General features: G+C 39.7%; 1 long non-coding RNA gene across 2 annotated transcripts in view; it reads left to right on the forward strand.

The window, feature by feature from the left end:
- The window catches only part of LOC113593591 (uncharacterized), a 232346-nt gene that overhangs the window by 64215 nt on the left and 144645 nt on the right, over positions 1-23486 (forward strand). For both annotated transcript variants that reach the window (XR_008297078.1, XR_003413873.2), the window contains exons 3-4: positions 20645-20731; positions 21649-21739. This is a non-coding gene — a long non-coding RNA (uncharacterized LOC113593591). The remainder of the gene's footprint in view (positions 1-20644; positions 20732-21648; positions 21740-23486) is intronic.

A 23486-nucleotide genomic window follows, 5' to 3' on the forward strand; every position in this document is an offset into this window, starting at 1 on the left:
TTAAGATGTTTTTCACAATAATACTAAAGCTTATTTGACTTTTTCACTTCTGTTCTCTCATGAGCCTATGAAAGAGTTTTCCAGAGATGACATACAACTTGTCTTGTATGTAGAATATACACACATGTCCTTCAAATGTGTGAGTTCTCAGGGCAGTGAACTAACGTGAAATCTAAGGAAAGTCAGGCAGCTCCAAGGAGAAATGGTACATGAGCCATACAAGCTGATAAGAAAAATGACAGATAAAAAATTTAATACATGAGATAAAGGCTAGGGATGGCTAACATGAAAGTATAGAAACCCTGAGAGCCTCAGAATGGAGAGGACTTGACACCTACTAACAGGCTCTTTTACACAGACCTTACTGGGTACTCATGAGAAAGAGTGGAGGCCGAATTAGAGTCCACGGTGAAGCTCTTTTGTGGTGCATGTGTAGAGGAAGGGAACAGCAACCTCTCTAGGAAAGGCATGAAGCCTGACCCAGGTCCTTCAGTTAGAACTATCAGAAGACATTTAAAATTAATATGATTAGGGGCACCTGGTCATGATCTCACGGTTTGTGAATTTGAGCCCCGCATCAGGCTCTGTGTTGATGGTGTGGAGCCTGCTTGGGATTCTCTCCCATTAGTTCTCTCTCTCTCTCTCTCTCTCTCTCTCTGTCCCTCTATCCCCCCCCCCCAAATAAGTGAACTTAAAAAAATAAAATTGATATGATTAATATGTTGAAGGTTCTAGTAGAAATCATGGACAGTATATAATTTCAGATGATGAACTTCAGCAGAGAGATGGAAATTATAAGAAACGATCATGGGGACCCTGGGTGGCTCAGTTGGTTAAGCATCTGACTTAGGCTCAGGTCATGATCTTGCAGTTCATGAGTTTGAGCCCCACATCAGGCTCTGTGCTGAGTGCTCAGAGCCTGGAGCCTGTTTCAGATTCTGTGACTCCCTCCCTCTCTCTGCCCCTTGCTCACTCACACTCTGTCTCTGTCTCTCTCAAAAAATAAACATTAAAAATTTTAAGAACCATCACATGGCAATGCTGCATATAAAAAAAAAAGAAAACCTTTGACAAGTTCATCTATAGACTCAATACAGTTCAGGACAGAATCAATGAAACTGAACATAGGCCAATAGAAATTATCCAGTCTGAGACACAAATGGAAAACAAAACTCAAAGCTGAGCATACAAGAGTTATGGAAAAATATCAAATGATCAAAAGGATGCCAAGTTATAGATCTAAGAAACACAGGGAACACCAAGTAGGATTCTAATACAACCCCCCCCAAAAAACCCTAGCTGAACAAAACCCCAAAACATAGACACATGATAATCAAATTGCTCAAAATCAAAGATGAAGAGAAGTTCTTGAAGGTAGTATAAGAAAAACAGATTCATCATATAAAGAGGAACAAAGATAGAAATTAAAAAAGACTGCTCATCAGAACTCCACAAGCCAGAAGGAAATGGAGTGACGTTTAAAGCACTGAAAAAAAAAAAAAAAAAACATCATCCCAGAATTCTATACCCAACAGACAATATCTTTCAAAAACAAAAGAGAAATAAGGACTTTTCAAACAAAGACCAAGAGAATTCATTACCAGGGAATCTGTTTTATAAAGAATATTAAAGGAAGTTCTTCAGGTAGAAGAATATAATTCCAGGTAAAAACATGGATCTCTGTGAAGAAATGAAGAACACTAAAAATGGCATTAATGAACATTAATATCAAGTCCTTTTTTTTTTACTTTAAATTGCTCTGAAAGATGATTCATTGTCTAAAGCAAGCTGTAATATATTGTTTATTTAGGAAAATGTATGAGTATAATGTAGAAAACAATAGCAAAAGGAGAGGAGAGAGGAACTAGAAAAATACTCTTGTAACTTCCTTGTACACCATGGGGAGCAGTATAATATTGAGGGTAGATTAATTAAAGATACATAAGCTCCAGAGCAAACACTAAAAATTATTTTAAAAGAGGCATGAAAATACCTCATCTTTAATTTCTAAAATGGTAAATATATATAGCTATACCCTAGCTCTTAGTGTTTCTCATTAATTTTTACGAGTGTAAAATTTGGTCCTGAGACCAAGAAGTTTTAGACTTGCTGCTGTTAACATCTCGAAGGGCTTGGTAAGGAATCTGAGTTTTATTCTAAGTGTGATTTGTGATTGGAAGCTATTTAAGAGTTTAAACAAAGAAATAAAATCTAGATTTACATGATAAACAAATGTGGAGAATGGAGTTTGTGACACAAGAAGGGTCAGAAGACCAGTCAGAGGCTACCGTGATCAGTAGCTCACGTGTGGTGGTGGCTTGGACAGAAATGGTGGTGATGGACAGGAGTGGATGGATTGGATGATTTTTAGATGTTGAATGGATCACCCATATGTCAGTTTGGGATGAGAGAAAAGGATTAATTAAGGATAACTCAGACTTTAATCAACTTCTTGACAAATTTCATTCTTTTAAAGTGTTCAACTAGATGAGTGTAGACAGATGTTTACGCCTGTGAAACCGCCATTATAATACAGAAATATAGGATATTTCTGCTAGTCCTAAGCCATTCTTTGCGCCCCTTCACAGGACTCCTAGATTTTTTAGTTTAGCAACTGAAAGAATCTACAATTCCCTCTCTCACACTTACCGTGTTGCTACATTGTAATTGCTTGTTTATCCCCAAATACAGTGAGCTCCTTGGAATAATAATGACTGTGTGTTCCTGCATAGAGTCTGGCACATAATGAGCATACAGTAAAATGCTTGATGAATAAGTGAATGTGAATGATGCTCAGTTTGCTGAGATTTCCCATCATTATTAAGATGGAATTCTTCATATATGACTAGGGTAAAAAATACTCACTTCCATCCCCAGTTGCCAGGTAGACTGTAATTGATTGTTTCATTGGCAAGATACCTCTTTGTTGGTGTGAGTCTGGCTTTTTTGAGCAATAGGCAATATCTGTAAGTGGGCTGGCTGGAACAACAAAGGCATTCTAGGACTGGAGTGGTGATAACTGATCAGCAGAGACTCCAGCCTCTTGAGCTCTGAGTGTTGACACAAGGAACCCAGACAACCTTCAAAATATGCTTCATCCATATTTTCCATAATGTGGTACTGCCTTCAGGGAGAACATTGATGGAGATTTAGACCATGCATCACATTTTAAAAACTGCACTGTTGGTGGGAATGCAAACTGGTTTAGCTGCTCTGGAAAACAGTGTGGAGGTTCCTCGAAAAATTAAAAATAGATCTACCCTATGACCCAGCAATAGCACTGCTAGGAATTTACCCAAGGGATACAGGAGTGCTGATGCATAGGGGCACTTGTACCCCAATGTTGATAGCAGCACTTTCAACAATAGCCAAATTATGGAAAGAGCCTAAATGTCCATCAACGAATGAATGGATAAAGAAATTGTGGTTTATATACACAATGGAGTGCTATGTGGCAATGAGAAAGAATGAAATCTGGCCTTTTGTAGCAACGTGGATGGAACTGGAGAGTGTTATGCTAAGTGAAATAAGTCATACAGAGAAAGACAGATACCTTATGTTTTCACTCTTATGTGGATCCTGAGAAACTTAACAGAAGACCGTGGGGGAGGGGAAGGAAAAAAAAAGGTTAGAGAGGGAGGGAGCCAAAACATAAGAGACTGTTAAAAACTGAGAACAAACTGAGAGTTGATGGAGGTGGGAGCGAGGGGAGGGTGGGTGATGGGTATTGAGGAGGGCACCTGTTGGGATGAGCACTGAGTGTTGTATGGAAACCAATGTGACAATAAATTTCATATTAAAAAAATTGAAGTATAACATATATATAATAAAGGACACAATGAATTTTTACATATGTATTTACCTGTGTAACCATCACTCACATCAAGATACAGAACATTTCCAGTAGCCCAGACTGTAAGAGTCAAAGGGAGTAAAGGGAGGCAAAGTGAATGATCTGTGTGAATTAATGAAAACAGACTGAAATGTATAGTGTAGTAGCTCAAATTTATTTTCATTTCTATCCATTATATAACAAAAGGGATTTAATGCCATCTGGCATATCATATGATGCACTTTCATAGTATTTGAAGGTGGATTGATTAATCAAGTATGTATATTGTAAACCTCTGGACAATCACTAAAATGTTTTTAAAGAGGTGTATAAGTTTAGGTAATACTTGATTGCCTATATTTAATCATTACATTTCTTGTTTTGTTGCCTGAGGATATATTCAAAACTTTAAAAAATTGTCTTTAAACTTTCTCCTCTGAGCTCTTATTTTATTTATACCTTCATTTGCTTAAACAACTCACTTCACCAGAGAGAACAGAAAGAAAACCTTCATCACAGACTTGGTTGAATAATTGCATTGTTTAAATTAGTGTGGCCTGAGCTGAAAAGGTTGTACAGGTAATAATAAAGAGTTATTTTTCTGCATTTCTTATTCCAGTCAGTTGCATTACAGCTAAGTAGTGATGGTGTTTGGAGGAGCCCATGCTGCTTCATTTGGGCACCTTACAGATTCACTGACTAATTTAAAATATGTCAACAGCGATAGAATGAAAACAAAAATAAGAAAATTATGTCTGTCTGCATTGCATTGAAAGTCAGATTTACTGGAAGTTGAGAGAGAGAGAGAGGCAACCCATAAGAGACTCTCAGCTGTAGAGAACAAACTGAGGGTTGCTGGAGAGGAGGTGGGTGGGGGATGGGTTAAATGGGGGATGGACATTAAAGAGGGCGCTTGTTGCGGTGAGCCCTGGGTGTTATATGTGAGTGCTGAATCACTAAATCCTACTCCTGAAATCAATATTATACCATATGTTAACTAAAATTTAAATAAAAACTTAAAATACCAAAACAGACCTTAAATAAAACATTGCAAAAATAAAGCCATAACCCATTTCCCTAGGAGAATACTATGTAAGAGGCTCACATGTATTAATAACTAATGTTCTTCTAATAACAACAGTATTTGCATTTGTAAGAGCCTTCTAACTTTTCACTGGCTCGTACACATATAATCTCGTTTAAGATCATTTTATACACCTAAAACACACATAAATGTTGGATTCCAAACCTAGATGAAATTTGCAACAGATTTTGAAGTAGTGATGAATTGCTACGGATGTACCCTCAAGAACATGCCTTCCATAACAAGAACAGCGTGTGTCTTTAAACCTCCAATGCTTAGAGGCTGACAGTTGATATATTAGTGTAAGAGGCAAGCTCGTTTCCAAGTCCCTCCCAGGAATCATGTGCACGTTTTTCAGATATGGAGTGTTCGGAATTGTTTTTAATTTGGAGCCAAGAACTTTGTCTTTTCAGCTGACTCCTTTTCTTGTTTTTACCTGTATCCCCTTGAGCTGGGGTTGTAAGGAGAGTGATTAAAATCAAACAGATACCTCCTTTCTGTGGCCAGGGAGAGAACATTCTGTAAGGCAGGGGGATTATTGGTAGAGGGAACAGCAGATTTTAAGTAAAACTTTCCACAGTGAGATGATACCAGGCATTTGGTGGGGGTGGGCTATTGCTCGAGGGCATGACAAAGCTGGGAAGAGGTGTGTGTTTGTGAATCCAAAAATACTGGTCAGGGAGAAAAATGGTTAAAACTTGTGTAGGTCTATCCACTGTTGCTCATAGTGAATAAGCTGAGAACACAAAGACCAGAGCTAATTGTATAGTTACTATGGTAGGGGCTTAGGAGCCTAAGTTTGGGTTAAAGCTGAATGATGTTTGATTCCTAGGTCAGTGACCCAGGGTGGCTTACTTACATCTCTTGGGCCTCTCTTTGTGAAATGAGGATTATCTAGTTCTCTAACATAGATTGATTCAAAGTTTAATTGGAATAATTTACATGAAACATTTAACATTCCATTTTGCACACAATAATTGCTAAATAAATGCTACCCGCCATCAGGGTTGAAATTTAACTGGTGTTATCAGAATGAATGTGCATAAATTCAAGAGGCTAAACAGTGAAAATGGTGGGAGGTCAGGCTGAGGTCCGGAAATACCAAAATGAAAGAGTGAGATTTCATGTATGTCATGGGTAGTCAGGACTTGGAAACCAGCCAAAGTGTTGCTTCCTCATTTAGGGTTTCCTGCGTTCATACAATGGTAGAATGAATGTTGAACTGCTAATTCTATGAGACATAGAAATGTCATTCTACTAGAGTTTAATTTTTCCCACTGTAATCTTGATTACTATACATTTATACTTACCAACATGTTAATCATAAGTTTTGCATCAGTAACTTTACTTCGTATCTGTGTAAGTAGCCACAGAACTTTTTTAAAAAGTGAAATTGGAATGAATAAGATTTTTGTTGGTCATACTTTGTCAAGTGTTACATCACTCTTTTCTAGGAAAATTTTTGAAACCTTTCCTTTCCCCTGTCTTTTCCACTCCCCTCCCCAACAACAAATTGAAGTAACTGCTTCTCTGCTGAGATTCCAGACACCATATACCTGTATATCTGGACATACTACACTGATGATGATGATATTGTTGTTACTGAGAGACTTCCTTTTTTTTTTTTTGTAAGATACACGGTTCTATGATCACAAAATACAAAGATGGGAAAGCAGCAAATGTGGAACCTACCTTCTTTTTTAAAAAATATGTTTATTTATTTTGAGAGAGACAGAAAGAGGGAAAGCAGGGGAGGGACAGAGAAAGAGGGAGAGAGAGAGAATCCCAAGCAGGCTCTGTGCTGTCAGCACAGAGCCCGATGTGGAGCTCGATCTCACCAACCATGAGATCATGACCTGAGCTGAAACCAAGAGCCAAATGCCTAACCTACTGAGCCACCAGGCACCGCAATGACTGACTGAGTGACTTCTATGTTCCAGGCACCGTGCTCAGCCTTTTGAAACTAACTCCTTTAATTCCTACAGCAACTCTGTGAGGCAAGTGGGAAAGCTCAGCACAGAGAGGTTGAACAACCTGTCCTAAATCAAACGATGAATAAGCAACAACGTTTGTATTCCGAACAGGGCAGCTGACTCCAAAGCCCGAACTTTTGGCCTCAGTGGCTAGATAGGGGTCAACATTAAGGCAAAGTATTGTTTGCTTTCAGTAGGGAGCCCACATGTACCAAGCTGCCCAAGACAGTCTAGTTTATGCCTAGTATAATTACTAATAGCGTTCACTTTCACTCCTAAATTGTCTTGGCTGATGATAAATTGTTGGATGATAAATTCTGTGGTCTCCCTAGTCTTTATACCCGTCTCTCATTAGGGCTTATACCTCCATTTATTATCACTCCCCCAGATAAGAGCTGTATGATGCCTACCTAGAGCCTTCTCCACTCCTCCATGTTGGCACATTTTAATGCCAAAGTGTCTGCAGAATCGCAGAAGCTCTTGCAGGTGCTGTAGCTACACGTCTGTCACCACGACACCCTTTATTCATACTCCGATGTCTCTACACACTCTGTCACTATGCCTTGATAAGCACTGACTGCATAGTGGTCCTGGTTTGGGGATGATCCCTGACAATGCTTCTGTGATTTTCCGCTCAGCTTCGTGCACCCCTACCCCATTCCATGAAATTCTCTACTTGGATGCTGAGACATCCTGGCTTGGCTTGGTGACTTTGTTTCCTTGCGTGAGAAGCCGATGATCACAAGTTATAACATACATTCTCCAGAGGGGCATCCTTCCTTAGAAATAGGCTGTTCACCTGCTAAAGGGAGGAGAACATTGAATAGACCCACATAGTCCCAACTGAAAGTCCCATTTGTTTACGAATTATCCTTTGCAAAGCTTACTTCATATAACTGTGTAGATGTTTCTAAACACGTGGTGAAAAATTTGCCTCTGATGTTACGAACACAATAAAAGAATGGGAGGTTGGGACAAGGAACCTCTCATTTTTACCCCGTTAAATGAGAAACACTACCTCTTGTTGGCTCCAGGTCAGTGCTCTGTTGTGTTGGCCGGGACCCGCAGCATCCTCTCTCCCATCCTCCCCGTTGCTGGGAGAACCTGTTCCACATCCACACAGGGGCCTGAGGCTGAAGGTCCTGAGGCGGAGACAGAGTGGGTAGCCTCTTTCACTGCAGTCACCTTCAGGTCTTGAGGTCCTGTACCTTCTGTTATGTTGTGCATCAGAAGACCCAGAGCATGAGTGTAAGATGGTAGAGATCATTACCTGAGAAAGCAAGTACTGTGTACACGGTAAATACCCACGTCTTTTCCTTCAACTAGGGTGATGTTTAAAGTGGCTCTTCCTTGAAACAATTTCCAAGAATCATCCGATACATTCCACAAGCATTTAAAGACTCTAATGATAATCCATGATATCTCTATCCCAGTTCCAGCCTTGTTATTGCCTTACTTACCCCGAGATGTAAATACTATGGTTTTCAGTTTCATCGGACCCATGCTAGGCCGAGCTAGCCGTATGGCCACTGCAGGCCAAAACCTGACGTTCTTTCCCTTCTACTCGGCCTCCTTCCAATTTCTCTTCCTTCTTTACAACGGAAATCCTACGTTGAGAGAAGAGGTGCAAGATCCAGTGTGTAAAGGAATATCCTTTTAGACAGTTTCTTCAAAAGGCACACCAGTACTGCATTTAAATGAACATTCTGGTCTTCATTTATATTCAGGCAATCCAATGTGCAGAAGTGAAGTATAGAGCAGAGAGTATGACCATTGTCATGCTGTGTTCATCTAATGCATCTAGACAGCTTTAAAGATATATACACAAAGAATTTGGCGAATGTAAATGTCCTCTGACATTTCCTTGGTGGTAAACATAAGCATCTGAGTTCCTCAGCTTCATTTGCCTTATTACTGAAAGTATACTCTCCCTGTCTTTTTCTCTTAACCACCTTAAGAAATCATATTAAATTACTTTGTATCTTTTAAAAAGTGTAAGAACACTGTTTGGAGAGAACAACAGGACGCTAAGTTTAACAAGAAGCGTCTTTTATACCCATCAATTTGCTGAATGTAAAAATTTGGAAAAGAGAAAATTGAAGAGAAAAAAAAAAACACTTAAAGGCTGATTCTTTATACCCAAAAGAATGTTTTAGAATTAATAAACTTCATTTTTAGAGCAGTTTTAGATTCATAGCAAAACTGAGTTGAAGTATAGAGTACTCCCTGCCCCTCCCCTGCCACAACTTATAATCGGAGGACCTATGCTGACATTGCCTTATCACCCAAGTCCATTGTTTGCATCAGGGTTCATCCCGGTGGTGGAGTACCTTCCATGGGTTTGGACAAATACGTTGTGACACGTATCTACCATTGGAGTGTTGTACAAATAGTTTCACTGACCTAAAAATTTTCTGTGCTCCACCTACTCATCCCTCTTACCCCCCTACCCCCTTGCAACCAGTGATCTTTTTGCGGTCTCCATAGTTGGTAATGGGGCTGTAAGCCTCACAATTGCCTCCATATCATAACCTCAGTATGTAGTGAGATTTCCTCCTTGCCCAACATCTTAAAGTTTTGCATTTTTGTCTTAATTGGGGATGGCTGATTTCTATAAAAAGAAACTCTCAAGCTTGTTCAAGTAAAGAGAAAGGTCAGTTATGCCTACAACAAGCAATGTAGTTGGGTTTGAGGGTACGAGCTTTGGGACTAGACAGAACTGAGTTTTAATCCTTTGCTACCAGTCATTAATCGTAAGACTTGTGACGACAAATGACTAGATCTGTTTAAGCCTTGGTTTTGTCATCTGTAAAATGGAAATAATAACAGTTCTTCATAGGGTTGTTGGAGGATGAAATGAAACAGTGTATGTATGATGCCTTGGATCTGTGCTCAGTAATATTGGCCATTATATGTTTATCACAAATTTGGATTCCAAATCTTCATGAGGTAGTAGGCGGCAAATGGTTAGGAATGGAAGATACTTCTGTCTCTCTGGGGCCACCTGTTTAGCCTTTTTGTTTCCTTCATGGTCTTTCCCCGCTTTTTTGCTTTTGTATTCTTTACTCTCTCTTGACTAACTTCCTCAGTTTTCTCTTTCTGTCTCTTTGTTGACATGGCCAATGTGACCACTCATCCTAAAATCTGCTTGACTTTATGTTCCAGTGCCACCCACAATTAAGTACAGATTCTGAATATTGAACTAAGATATTGACACATTGGGTCAGTTTTTCCCTCAGAATATAATTAAGCCTAGTGGTCAGGTTGTTGACTTCCAACATAATAAGTGCTGCTGTTCATCCTACTTTGAGTTTCAAAGCGTTTTGTTCTATCGTTTCTGATCCTCTGGGTTTCGGAGTTAAGGCCTTGAAAAAAAATGTTTTCCTTGTTTAAAATCCAAAAGATCTGTCACTTAATAGGTTCAGGATTCTTGTAAGTTCTGCAAACTTTTCAAAGGGACATTTCGAAAGCTTCTAGACAAAGATAATTGTGTCAAAAGGGAAACAGCTGTCTCTGTATTTGCTGAGGAGAATAAAATTAAACAAATAGCAGAGATGGGACTCACGTATAATTAAAATTGGATTATTGTGGCATTTGGCTTACCAGCCGGGAGCTGGATTCCTCTGCTTCTGTATCCATTCTCTTTCCATTCCTTGATTCCCACACTGTATCCCATCCTACATTCTGTGTTTCCTTTTCATTGCACCAGAATGTTCTTTGTCTTGCCTCACAGAATGTTCCTCCTTCCTTACACTCCATCACCACTCCTTCCCTTCCCCAAAGAGTATTTGTTCTTTTTCTTTCTGTTTGTTTTATCCATTTTATTGTTGTTTTTGTTGTTTTATTTTGTTTTGCTAAGAGAAGGGTATGATACACTCTTACATTGCTTTCCTTTTATTTATTTCTGGGAACAATAATTTTAGCTTTTTGTGTGGTGAAATCTCACAGGATTCATTAAAGTCAGTTTCAGAAGTACAGTATTAATCTCTTGCTGTTTACATGTAAGCAATTTCAACCAGTTTTCCAAATGTTTATATACATGGTCAGAGGCTGTGGTTTACCTCCCTACTTTGTTTGGGAAAACCAAACTAAAACAGCAAGGCCTTTTCTCTTTTGCCTGGGTTCATGACCATAGAGTTTCTTCCTTGAATAGGAATGACATTGTTCCGTTGTGTTGTGGATGTTATAAAATCACAAAGTAATTTGTGCTGAAAATCTCAAAATTCGTGTCAATCAGAAAAGATTTATATGTGTTTATAAAGGTGCCAGCATTTTTCATTTCATTAAAATACCACAATAGCTGACCAGCAGTATTTTTGATTGGTTCATTCCACGAATGTTACCAAGTATTACAAAAAAAAGATTCTACAAAGAACTAGAAGTAAAGAGAGGTAAGAGGGTGTAAGATAGAAATATACTGGTACCTCTTTAGGGAAAGAGTCAAGCAATAAAGGTTGTAGAATTGTTTGAATTTTCCATGTTATTGTGGGATATCCATGTAAAGGATTATTAGAAATGCTTACGTGTTGATTGTATCCTTCGAAAGGGGAAAATCACTGAATAAATGGGTTTTGAGTGTTTTTTACTTATTTAAGACAACTAAATGAATTTGCATCTTAACCTGAAATCTCAATTTTTGTCCACTTTGTCTTTTTTCAGATCTTCAACAGATATTTTCTGAGCTTCTCTTGTGAATTCGACCTGTGCTCTGTGCTGCAAATACGGTGATACCAAAAGCGATTATAATAACAATGTGTTTTCTAGTACTGAGTCCGATATTAGGCAAGTAATCACATCCTTACATTTATTTACAAATTCAGTTCCATGCTGTGAGGAAAAGTACAAGGAGCTATGAGAGCGTCATAGAGGACCTAATTTAGTTTATGGTGTTATATAATACAGAGCAGAGTGTTCAATTATATTGGGATGGAATCAGACCTCGGTACCCATTCTGACTGTGCTGCTTACTTGCTTTATGACCAAAGAAAAGTGACTTAACCTCTTTAAGCCCCTTCTGTGAAATGGGCACATGAATCAATGCTTTCTATTTCAACAGTTTGTTGCAAGGAGCTAAACAAGAGCTTAGACATAGAATGAGAACTTTTAAACAGTAGCCTTTATTGTTAATTCTAACCAATTATTGTTAATTAAACACAGAGAAGAAGAAGTAGGAAACAGGCATTATTTGGAAGCATCTGTGTGCACAGACCCCCATGTGGAGCAGTGCTAAGACTTTATAGTTCCAGGAGTTCCGAATAGTGAGTGTTACTGAGCCTTCTTTCATTCTGCAGCTCTCTGTCCCTGGTTTTGAATGTTGTGACTCGATTTCCTCTTGATTCTGAAGCAGGGGAAGAACTCTGTGTGGGCCTAGTCATGAGTCTACCTGAGGTTATGTTTTACATCCATTTCCACTGTTATCTACACGTCATCGATCTTGGTCCCTGACATGCCTTGAAATATGAGCTTTGCCTCAGCCAGGCCTCTTTTCACGTCCTCCTTCCCAAAGCTAGAAGCAAAATAATTGCTTTTAAAGTGTAGTTAAGACTTCAGAAGGGTAGCAGAGTGGACAGCCTGAGACCCAAATGCCCTATTGATTTACAAAGCACACAACGCAGCGGCAGGCAGGCCAGCTGCTGCACACCGCCCTGCGTGGGGTCGCATGCAGGAGGCCCACCCCACCCCCAGCCCCAAGAAAGGGTTTTGCAAAATAGGAGCAAGAGTAAGGCAGCTTCTTCACCAATTTCTCCCTACTTCTGTGTCAGAGCTCTCGGAAGAGATGGGGGCAGAAATATGTAGCTGTGGGATTCTGTCTACTCACTGGTTGTTATTCTGCATAAGTTTATAGGTGAGGATTAAGGCAGCAGCAGTACTAACAGGCAACGCTTTGGGAACCTTTACAGTGTGCCTAAGACCATGCCAAAGGCTATCCTGACATGTCCTTGTTTTGTTATTCCTACAACCTTATGGGAAAGAAACTATCCTTATCTACCTTTCAGGGATGAAAAAGCTGAGACTCAGAGAAAGTGTCCCGTGTCTGAGGCCACTGAGCTTGCAAATGGCAGTATTAGTGTTCCCACCCAACTCTTGCTGATGCAGCGTGCACTGGCACACAGATGATGAAATTATATCACTAGATACGTATTCAGCGGTTTGCTTATTCAACATTGATTTGTTGACTGTCTACTACCTGCCAGACCATCTAGGCATCAGAGATAAAGCAGTAAGAAACAGGCAAAATTTCTTACCTTATGAAGCTTATATTCTAGAGGAAGAAGACAAAAAATAAACAAAATATGTAAATTTTATAGTGCAAAGTGGTAAATGGTAAGGGAGAGAAATTAAGGAGGAGGGGGTGTAGTTTTAAATAGAGTGGTCAGCAGAATCTCACTAAAAAGGTGACTTATCACACATTGCAGATATAAAGCTTATCATTCAGGGCCTGGGGCTGAGAATGTACTTGAGGTCAGTTCTTTTGTTTCTCCTTAGAGAGCCCGGGAGGTCTTCTTCTCGAGGATCTTTGAGCAAGCTATTTGTACATTGACCCAAATGAAACACAAAGACATTTGTAAACATTCTAAACCTCACCCTTGAGTCACTGAATATGGAATTCATCAAGTGCTTTGGTCTTGGGAATTCTATTAAGACTCCTTTATGGTTAAGAGTTGATGTTGAAATAGGTTTGGGTATGAATATGTAAAATGGGCTGCTGGATATATTCTCTCTTAGCTTAAAAGTCCCCACCAAATTCATTAGTGAGGAAAGGCCCTAGTCACGATGTCCATACCTTCCCAACACACCCACGGAGTGAAACCACAAAGTGAACAGGTGGAGGCTAGACTTGCTTCCTAGAATTGAGTTTATTTAATCAAGAAAGTTACAGAAAATGGATAAGGAAGATGTAGTATATATAAATAATGAATATCACACAGCCACAAAAAAGAATGAGATCGTGCCATTTACGCCAACATGGATGGAACTAGAGTGCTACGCTGAATGAAGTAAGTCAGTCCCAGAATGACAAATACCATACAATTTCACTCATATGTGCAATCTGAAAAACATGAATAAACAAACACAAAAGCAGATTTAGGTCTATAAATACAGAGAGCAAACTGCTGGTTTCCAGAGGAGAGGCGGGAAGGGGGATGGGCCACATGGGTGAGGGGGAGAGTGAGATACAGCTTTCAAGTTATGGAAGGAAGAAGTGACAGGAATAAAAGGCACGGCATAGGGTATATAGTCAGTGATATTGTAATAATGTTGTATGGCGACAGATGGTCACTACACTGTGGTGAGTGCAGCATAGCATATAAAGAAGTTGAATCACTATGTTGTCCACCTGAAACGAATACATTGTGTGTCAAGCATGGTCAAAGAAAATGTTACATAAATATACAAGATGTGGCAAGAATATGTTTCACACACACATACATCCACGTTTCAGTAAAAATTATGACAGTAAGAACTTTTAAGGTCATTGGGACAACTTCGATGCATCGGGCACCAATATGGTGAAATTTGTCACTCAAGAGAGAGCTCGGCCTAAAATAAACTTTCCAACCATTTTTGAAGAAAATGGTCACATAAACAGGATAGAAAAGGTAGTTGGAGATATATTTAGTTTTTAAAAACTGTTTTACAGTGATAGACACAGCCTGAGTGGCAGTTCCGGGTGTATAATGAGTGTGCTAACAACAAATGATTTTCCCCTGAGCGGATCCAGTGGGACCTTGCTGTCCTTGAAGCGTCACTTGCTGCTAGTCTTTGCCGTTGAAACCAATCTGCTATATCTCCTTAAAATGTGTCCACACTTCAGATTTCACAGTGATTCCAAGTGGCCATCACCCCAGTTATTTCTAATTAGTGAGATTTGCCGCTTAGAGGCTTTGCTGTGCTTGTGTGTGAGTGGCCTACAAATGACTGGTCACAGGTGCTTAATGCCAACATTCCATTTTGCTTCAGGTACCAGTTTTCAACCCCACCTTGCCCTTTTACTAGTTTTAAGAGCTAGGTAAGTAGGATTAATTTCTGTTTCAATATCTCCAGCTGTTTTTGAATCATTAATGCTGCTTTTACTGCAGTGTATTTCCTATTCATTACAGAATAAAAATGAACATGCCTTGGGGCCTTTCACATTCTCTCAGCCTTCTCAGTTTTTTTTTTTAAAGCCCACTCTGAACCTCCTAAAACTTAATGTATTTTCTAGGCTAATTCATGTCTGGTGGTGATATGCCCATTTTGCTAAAAATCAAGACACTTCCCAGTCTTGACATTTCATTTCATCAGCTCAAAATTTCCAAGCCAATCTAAAACAGATCAGCAATGTCGACCATAGCAGGAGTCATACAACAAGGTAATTCTGCCCTTTTACTGAGAAACTTAACTTCCTTCCAAAGTTTTATATAGTATTATATCACTCACCTAAGAACGATTAAAATTCTTATGGAAAAAACCTGTCCGTCCCCTGGTGAAATGAAGAAAAAATATGAGGTAGTTGGAATTAACAGGAAAGTAGTGCTGGAGTTGAAGTTTGATTTTGTAAATTAAATAGCAGGGGTCAAAACACTCCAGCCTCTTCAGGGGATTTGCCAGTAATGTAAAGGTGTCACCCAGTCCAGGCCAAAGATACTGTAGAGCGACAAGCAAGGTTGCACAGAAGAGAGAGAGCAAATGTTCCATTTCAGCCATTTATGATCAGCTTTTAAGGGCACAGCAACTAGGAACAAAATGCACAAGTCAAACAAATCACATCTCTGGGTCAGATTTGGCCTGTGAGCTGTCAATTTAGAAACTCAGTGACTGACAAAACTAGTTACCTTATAACTACCTGGCCAAGAGAAACAGTGGGTAACCAGATGCTGATATTACAGATACCCAAGTCTTTTTTTTTAAATATGAAATTTATTGTCAAAATTGGTTTCCATACAACACCCAGTGCTCATCCCAACAGGTGCCCTCCTCAATACCCATCACCCACCCTCCCCTCCCTCCCATCCCCCATCAACTCTCAGATTGTTCTCAGTTTTTAAGAGTCTTTTATGGTTTGACTTCCTCCCTCTCTAACTTTTTTTTTCCCTTCCCCTCCCCCATGGTCTTCTGTTAAGAAGTGGCTAAAAATGAACAAATCAGGAGACTATAGATGCTGGAGAGGATGTGGAGAAATGGGAGCCCTCTTGCACTGTTGGTGGGAATGCAAACGGGTGTAGCCACTCTGGAAAACAATGTGGAGGTTCCTCAAAAAAATTAAAAATAGATCTACCCTATGACCCAGCAATAGCACTGCTAGGAATTTACCCAAGGGATACAGGAGTACTGATGCATAGGGGCACTTGTACCCCAATGTTTATAGCAGCACTCTCAGCAATAGCCAAATTGTGGAAAGAGCCTAAATGTCCATCAACGGATGAATGGATAAAGAAATTGTGGTTTATATACACAATGGAATACTACGTGGCAACGAGAAAGAATGAAATATGGCTTTTTGTCGCAACGTGGATGGAACTGGAGAGTGTTATGCTAAGTGAAATAAGTAATGAGAAAGACAGATACCGTATGTTTTCACTCTTATGTGGATCCTGAGAAACTTACCACAAGACCATGGGGGAGGGGAAGGAACAAAAAAAGAGGTTAGAGAGGGAGGGAGTCAAACCATAAGAGACTCTTAAAAACTGAGTACACATACCCAAGTCTTAAAGGACTTTCCATATGACTTGCATTTGTCTTTAAGGTGGGATATTTATTTATGCAACTATTTGTGCTGCTCCGTGGCTTTAGCATAAGGCTATTTGCAGAGCACACTAACATGGAATCCTCCACGTTAGAAATTCATTCTATGTAATGTGGAAAGAAGGTCAGCCAAATGTCAATGGTTGTGGTCCTCCATTCTTCAATGGAAGCCCTCCTGTCCCATAGCATTGACCTATTAACTCTCTTTTGAAAAGAAGCCATTTATATATACATATATATATATATATATATGCCATTTATATATATATCTCATATGTATATGTATATATATATCTCATATGTATATGTATATATACACACACACACACACACATACATATGATATATAATAATTTGCTTACAGATAATGCTGCCCTTTGTATCCACATATGGTTTTGAAAGAAACTGGCCTTTTCCCAGTTCTTCTTTTCACTCTTGCCATGGATATTTCCAATAGACAAGAAGGCTATGAATCTGGAAAACCCCCCTTTTACAGAGAAGAAACACTCAGGCTTTTTTTTAAAGATGTGTTAAAACCAGCCTCATGCAGTTGGAAGCAATTTTAATCATCATGTCAATTAAATGATAGCATATCATTATCTGTAAGGATGGAATGTGTTTCATGGATTGATGGGTAGAAATTCCCTGCAATAGTGCTCGTTCCTTAAGGACCCCGTGCCTTTATAGGGTCACTTTCTTAAATGTTGCCTCCCTGTTCGTTAATAATGTACTCAAGATGTCACTCTGTGGCCTCGTATTTTACTTTTTCTTTCAATTCTTTGGTATCAGAAGCTACTGAATCTGCGTCTTGTTTGCTCAGATACCATGTGTGAATAGCTGTTGGTGGCGGTTTGTGTTATACCCATCCTAGGGAATATGTCCACATTTTAAGGCAGGTGAGAGAAACTTCCTGGCAGGTCTAAAATTGTATCTATATAGTCAGTGACGATTCTTCATAAGCACAGGCTCACCTCCAACAGAGGTGCAGTACAACACAAAGAATATTTCTCTCCCAACCAAATAACCCTTATGGTGGTGGTCTCAAAGTAGAGCTCCTAAGTCAGCAGTTATCAACTGTGGTACTTGTTAGAAATATAAACTCTTGGGCTTAAACACAGACCTACTGAATGAGAAACTATGGGGATGAGGTCCAGAAATCTGTGTTTTAGTAAGCGCTCTTGGCACTTCTGAGGCCTGTTAAACTTACACATCCATTTTAGTATTATTTTCCTCCAAGCTCTGTAAGCAGCCTGGATTTTGCCACCCATCTCCCCAACTAGACTGAATTCCAAAAGAGCAGGGAGCTCATCTGCTTGTTTATCATGAAATCCCTGTCTCCAGCAGTAATTCCAGGCACATAGTAGGTGTACATTATGCATTTGTTGAATGTCTGAAGGAATGCGTGAGTGATTGGCTAAGCGCTTCCTCCTGTCATGGTATGTGGCATAAAGGCCACGACACTCCCAGCCCGCTCATACAGGGAGGTTAGGGGGTTGCATAGGGTTTCTTAGGAGCTGCGCTGCTTTGTTTTAAATCTTTGCTCCCTCATCTGTCAACTGTATGTCCTTTGGCAAGTTGCTTAACCTCTCTGCCTTGGTTTTGTCATCTCTAACATGGAGATGAAAACAGTACGTCAGCTTCATATAGGGTTTTTTTTGTTGTTGTTCTTTGTTAGATTAAATTACTTGTGGTGGTGGCGTTTGTTATTGTATTACCACTGTGATTCTCTCTTCCCAAGTGGCAGCCAGGCCACTCTCCACCCAACCTGCAGAGTCTCTGACAAAGGTCTGGATAGAATTTGCCCTGCCCCTTCAACAGCATCGCATTAGGAGGACTAGATCCTGCAGACATCATCCCAACTCCTAGCTTTATCATTCTCAGGATTCATTGCATCATCTATTACTTTGATTAATATTTACATTGAAAATAATGCATTGCAGGAGTACTGAAATGGACTCTCATAATCTGGTTACATACACAGTACTGATGATCTGATAGGTTTTCTGATGGCACAGCTTCTCTCCAGTCTTTCCGTACTTCTTGACGCGGGCCTTTATTTCTGTTACCTTTACCAGGACCTCAAATGGTTGTCATGGTTAAATCATTAAAATACAAACAAGTTGTTGTTTTTTCTTCTAGTTCTGCCACATGCAGTAGTGTGCTATTTATTATCTGCTCTGACTAATCCTCATTTCGTTTTTAATGCTCAGCATTTTCCTTTCTGTGGAGAGCCATACATTGGCAGGAGTTCAAGGAAAGGCTGCAAATGCTTCGTAGAAACTATTTTAATCCCAAACAGTTAATGTTTGGAGAACAGGTTGAAACATATGTAATATAGGCACCAAACTGCAGGCAATTATCTCCAAAGGGCAATAGGGGACAGAGAATAAAGGCCATGCTGCCCTGAGGTTGAGGGTGAAAACCGAAGAAACACCTTCCTTGGCTTTCCAAGGGTCACAGTGTCAACTGAAGAATGAAATGATGAGACAAATGGAACAGCTTGATAACACCCAAATGGGTGTATTTATTCCCACAATTCAAGCCTGACTACTGGAGTTCTTATCCTGTCCATTGACAGCCATTCTGAGCATTGTAACAAGATCCAGAATCCGATGTCTAGAAATTCTTAATGATACTCTGGACAAAGTGGATGAGAGGTGACAAGCCAGAGGGAATGTATGCAGAAGTTTTGGCTCAAAAACCCTGTGAGCGGCGGCGGTTCTGTGTGTTGGTTTCATCAGTTTGAACAACAGAAAGATAATAGCTGCCGCCTAATTTTCTGAAGATACAAATGGATGTCCCAGAGTTAGAGTTATGTTCTGTTTGAATAATGCTATTTGTGCTGTTCTTCAAGCATTGCGTGGGACATGACAAGCTGTCTCTGGTCTTCTTTTCCATGGTTTCATCCTGCCATTTAACCATATGTACTCACACACACACACACACACACACACACACACACACACACACACACCATGTAATCCCTAGTAAAGCACTGTGTGTTATATTGCTGCTATAAGGCAGCATTAATTATTATTCAAAATCCACCATGCAGCTTTATACAGTGTGATTTTCAGAAGGGAAGAACACTGTCGGAAGCATAATGGCACCTTGCAGGATCAGTTAGGGGGAAAATATGAGCTAAGGAGGCGGAAATCCTTGTTTAGACTTACAGAGAAATAATGACAAGCCATGAAAAGTTCCACAGGCCTTTGTAGCACTGAAATCTTTCCTCTAGGACCAACTTCTATGAAAATACACTACGCCTGGAATTTGCCCTGTCAAAGCCAGACATATTTTTTTAATTGAATCTTGCTCTGAGCATAGTGAATTTTTTTTCCCCATCTGTAATTTGCTTTTTATGTGAATGGAGAGATGTTCTGTTTCTCTTCTTTGGAGGATTGTCATATTCCTGTAAAAACAATCAGTATTGGGCCATTTATCTCTTGCTTCATCAAACTGTGATGTGGGCTATAAGTACGTGTACGTTCGCAATATAGATTTTTTATTTCTGTATTTTATAGTCGTATTATTGGCGAGTGGCTCTCATTTATTTTCCAGAACATTTCTAGGCTGATGACAACTCTTTAGTCTTTGTTTGTTAACTGTGTCCTGTCTGTCTACCTTTTCATGTAATAATTGCTTTCAGGGAATAAAACAGAAATGGGGTATTGCTTTGTTTAATATTTTTCAAATCAAATACAGCATAACACAACCATCTGTGAAAATACATTTCAGCTTTCATCAAATTCTGCCAAGGCTTTTTTGAGGATTAATAATCCCTTCATGTGGGCATGCTTCTATGGCTAATGTAGTATTGTTGGGCAGAGCCTCAGTTATATTTATGTTCTGACTCAGGTAAAAAAATAAATAAATAAACGGACTTGTTGAAGGGAGAAAAAGTTCAGTTTTTTCACTCCTAAATATGTGTTGCTTGCAGAACAAGTGCCTTTGGAATGGAAGGTATTGTTGAAAGGCTTTTCTTGGTGGAAAATGTGGAAGTCAAAGCTATATTCATTTTCCTTTTAGGTGGAGTCCAATTCTCAATCAATGGAAGGGCCCTTACAGAGCTCCACCCGTATTAGCAGAACATGGACTGCCTGATGCCTTTTAAAGGTGATTTTTCTTTGGCTGATGTGGGAGAAAAGGGCTTGTGTCTCAGCTGTTTTTTTCTCAGCAATTGTGACTACTGTCCTTTCTGCCCATCTTCATGTTCTATATGCCGCTTGTCCCCCCTTTCATTTCCCAAAGCCCCACAAACCCAGAGCTGTTGCAGGGAACAGGGTGAGTGAGACAGGCTGTGGCAGGGACTGCGAGATAGTATAGAACGTTAAGACACTAGAATTTTATTAAGACACACCACTATCTTTCAAAGTTTCTTGGCAACTTCTTCCAATAGGAATTTCTTACAGGCCGTTTGGAGACTCTTGTCCCCAGACTGCCACAATTCTCTAAGTATTTTCACAGGAAACAGAACAGAAATGTTATTGATAAAGTCATTGACCAAGTGTAAGGAAATAAGCCGTGTTCAATCAGTTCTGTTATAACACTTGTTTTGAAAACACAGATTCGTTCCAATGCCATTGATATACCTTGGAATGATTTGGATGTAGTTTTTTTGTTTGTTTGTTTGTTTTATTTATTTACTTACTTATTTTGAGAGAGAGACAGACAGAGAACACAAGTGGGGGAGGGGCAAAGTGAGAGAGAAAGAGAGAGAGAGAGAGAGGGAGAGGATCCAAAGCAGGCTCTGCGTTAACAGGAGAGAGCCCGGTGTGGGGCTTGAACTCACGTACCGCAAGATCATGACCTGAGCAGAAGTCTGTGGGCGTAGTTTTGCATTTGCTTATGTGTGATGTGATCCATGAAAAGCGTTTGGTGAACCCAGAAATCTGCACCCAGTTGAACCAGACAGTGTAGGAATACACACAATGCATACCCCCTCCCCAGACAGCCATGATCCTCCTCAGTTCACCACAGCGGCACGAGCCACACCATGCCCATCTGGTAAGGCAACTTTCTTTGCATTTCAGATAAGCTTCCTGCTGCCGCTTTGCAACGGTTTACAAGCTGCAACCCTTATGAAATGTACTTCCACAAGCACGTCCCAAGGTCTTGTTCAAGGTAAAAAGGCAACATTTATTGTCTTTATGTGTTTCTTAATTGTGTAACAAGTGTAACACCGTCAACCATTTTTGTTGGGTTCCTCTGTTTTTAAGATGTCATAGGTACAGTTTGTGTGGCTCTAACCCCATTTTCCCATAAGCTCCTTGATATTGTTGACAGAATTTTGCAGAGCATGATGGTTTCGAGAACACCTACGTTGCTTATAGCAGAAGTGACTATCTTGAAGCAGCACTTCTATGGCAGGGAAGAGCAGGGAGCTGTCACTGCTTTCAAGCCTGAAGGACAAGGACAGAGAAACAGACTCTGGAACCCAGAGTGGTTGCTGGTTGCCTAACATCTGCTAGCCAGAGGCCTAACATAAAGAGAGGCTGGGGAATAAACACCCTGGACTCACTCTCCTCCCACTCTCCAGTCTTTGGCAATTACCTCCCATTAATGGGCCGAACCCAATGGGAAGCCAGTGGGTTAGGGAGTCTGTTTATTGCCATCCATGGAGTTTAAACACAGTGCATAGAGCAGGGCTGAGGGATGGATCTGAAGGCATCATCTTGCCCAACACCATTAGGGAAGTTACTTTTTAAGGAATTGTTTTTATTTTATTACATAAATCCATTTTATTCTTCTCTTTCTGGATCTCTTAGATCTCAGCCAGGGCTTGAGGAGATTCATAAAGGTGTTTTTCTAAACAAAGGAAAAGTTTCTGCCAAAAAAGAATCTGCACTCCTTTTAGTCAAACCAGTTCAAACAGCCAACTTAGAAAATAACATATTTTCACACACACACCCCGCCCCGCTTCTCATTATATATGCACTCAGAACTGTGTTCATGGTCATTTCCATGTGAACCCCTTTCTAAGGGCAAACATGTTTTCACATTTAACGCTTGAATTTTGCCCAGCTTGGTTGGATACTGTTACATAATTCACTAACTTTTGTGCCTGGTCAAGAAGAGGAATACTAAAGGGATGGTGTAATTCACTTGCTGATATACTGCCCTTCAATTTGGAAATTGATTTTTGTTGTAGTCCCATTACAAGACAACTGGCCATTTTCCAGTACTGGAATGGGGGGAAGGTGGCTTGAAATGAGTCTCTGTAGTGTGTCCATTTCCCAGATGTCCCAGCTTGATCTGAAATTCGGAAGAGACCATGAGCTCACAGCCTTAAGGGTAATTATGCAATAGGATGTTCGAGCTTAAATGAATCAATTTGTCATTGACTAGGGTAGGGTATGTCTTCCCTGCCCAGAAACAGCCTGCAGACAAAAGGAGATGTATTTCACGTGGTCCTATAGAGTTCAGATGTTTATTGGAGAAGAAAGTATAAAAAATGTTAAACTTCAAAAGAAGAGTAAACATACATCTTTTTAAAAAATTTTCTTAAGGTTTTCTTTTTTTAAAAAAATAAGAGGCTCAAGTTTTATTCTTCCATAAGTAAAGTTTATTGCCACATTAGCCATAATTCACTTTGCTTCATGCTAAAGTGAAGTGGGTTGCTCATACTGGTTAGCCTTTCACTGGGGAAGGAAATTTGATGCTATTGATAATGTTGACAGGATAATGGAGATGAAAATTTAGATTCTCCTGCAGGCTCATGTACTTTTAAAAATGGAGATATAATTCATCCATCAGAAAATCCGTCCTTTTGAAACATACAATTCAGTGGGTTTTAGCATATTCACAAAGCTGTACAGCTATCACCACTGTCTAATTTCACAGTATTTTTTATCACTCCCCAAAGAAACCC

The sequence above is a fragment of the Acinonyx jubatus genome, chromosome A2 (assembly GCF_027475565.1).
Source record: "Acinonyx jubatus isolate Ajub_Pintada_27869175 chromosome A2, VMU_Ajub_asm_v1.0, whole genome shotgun sequence".
NCBI lineage: Eukaryota > Metazoa > Chordata > Mammalia > Carnivora > Felidae > Acinonyx > Acinonyx jubatus.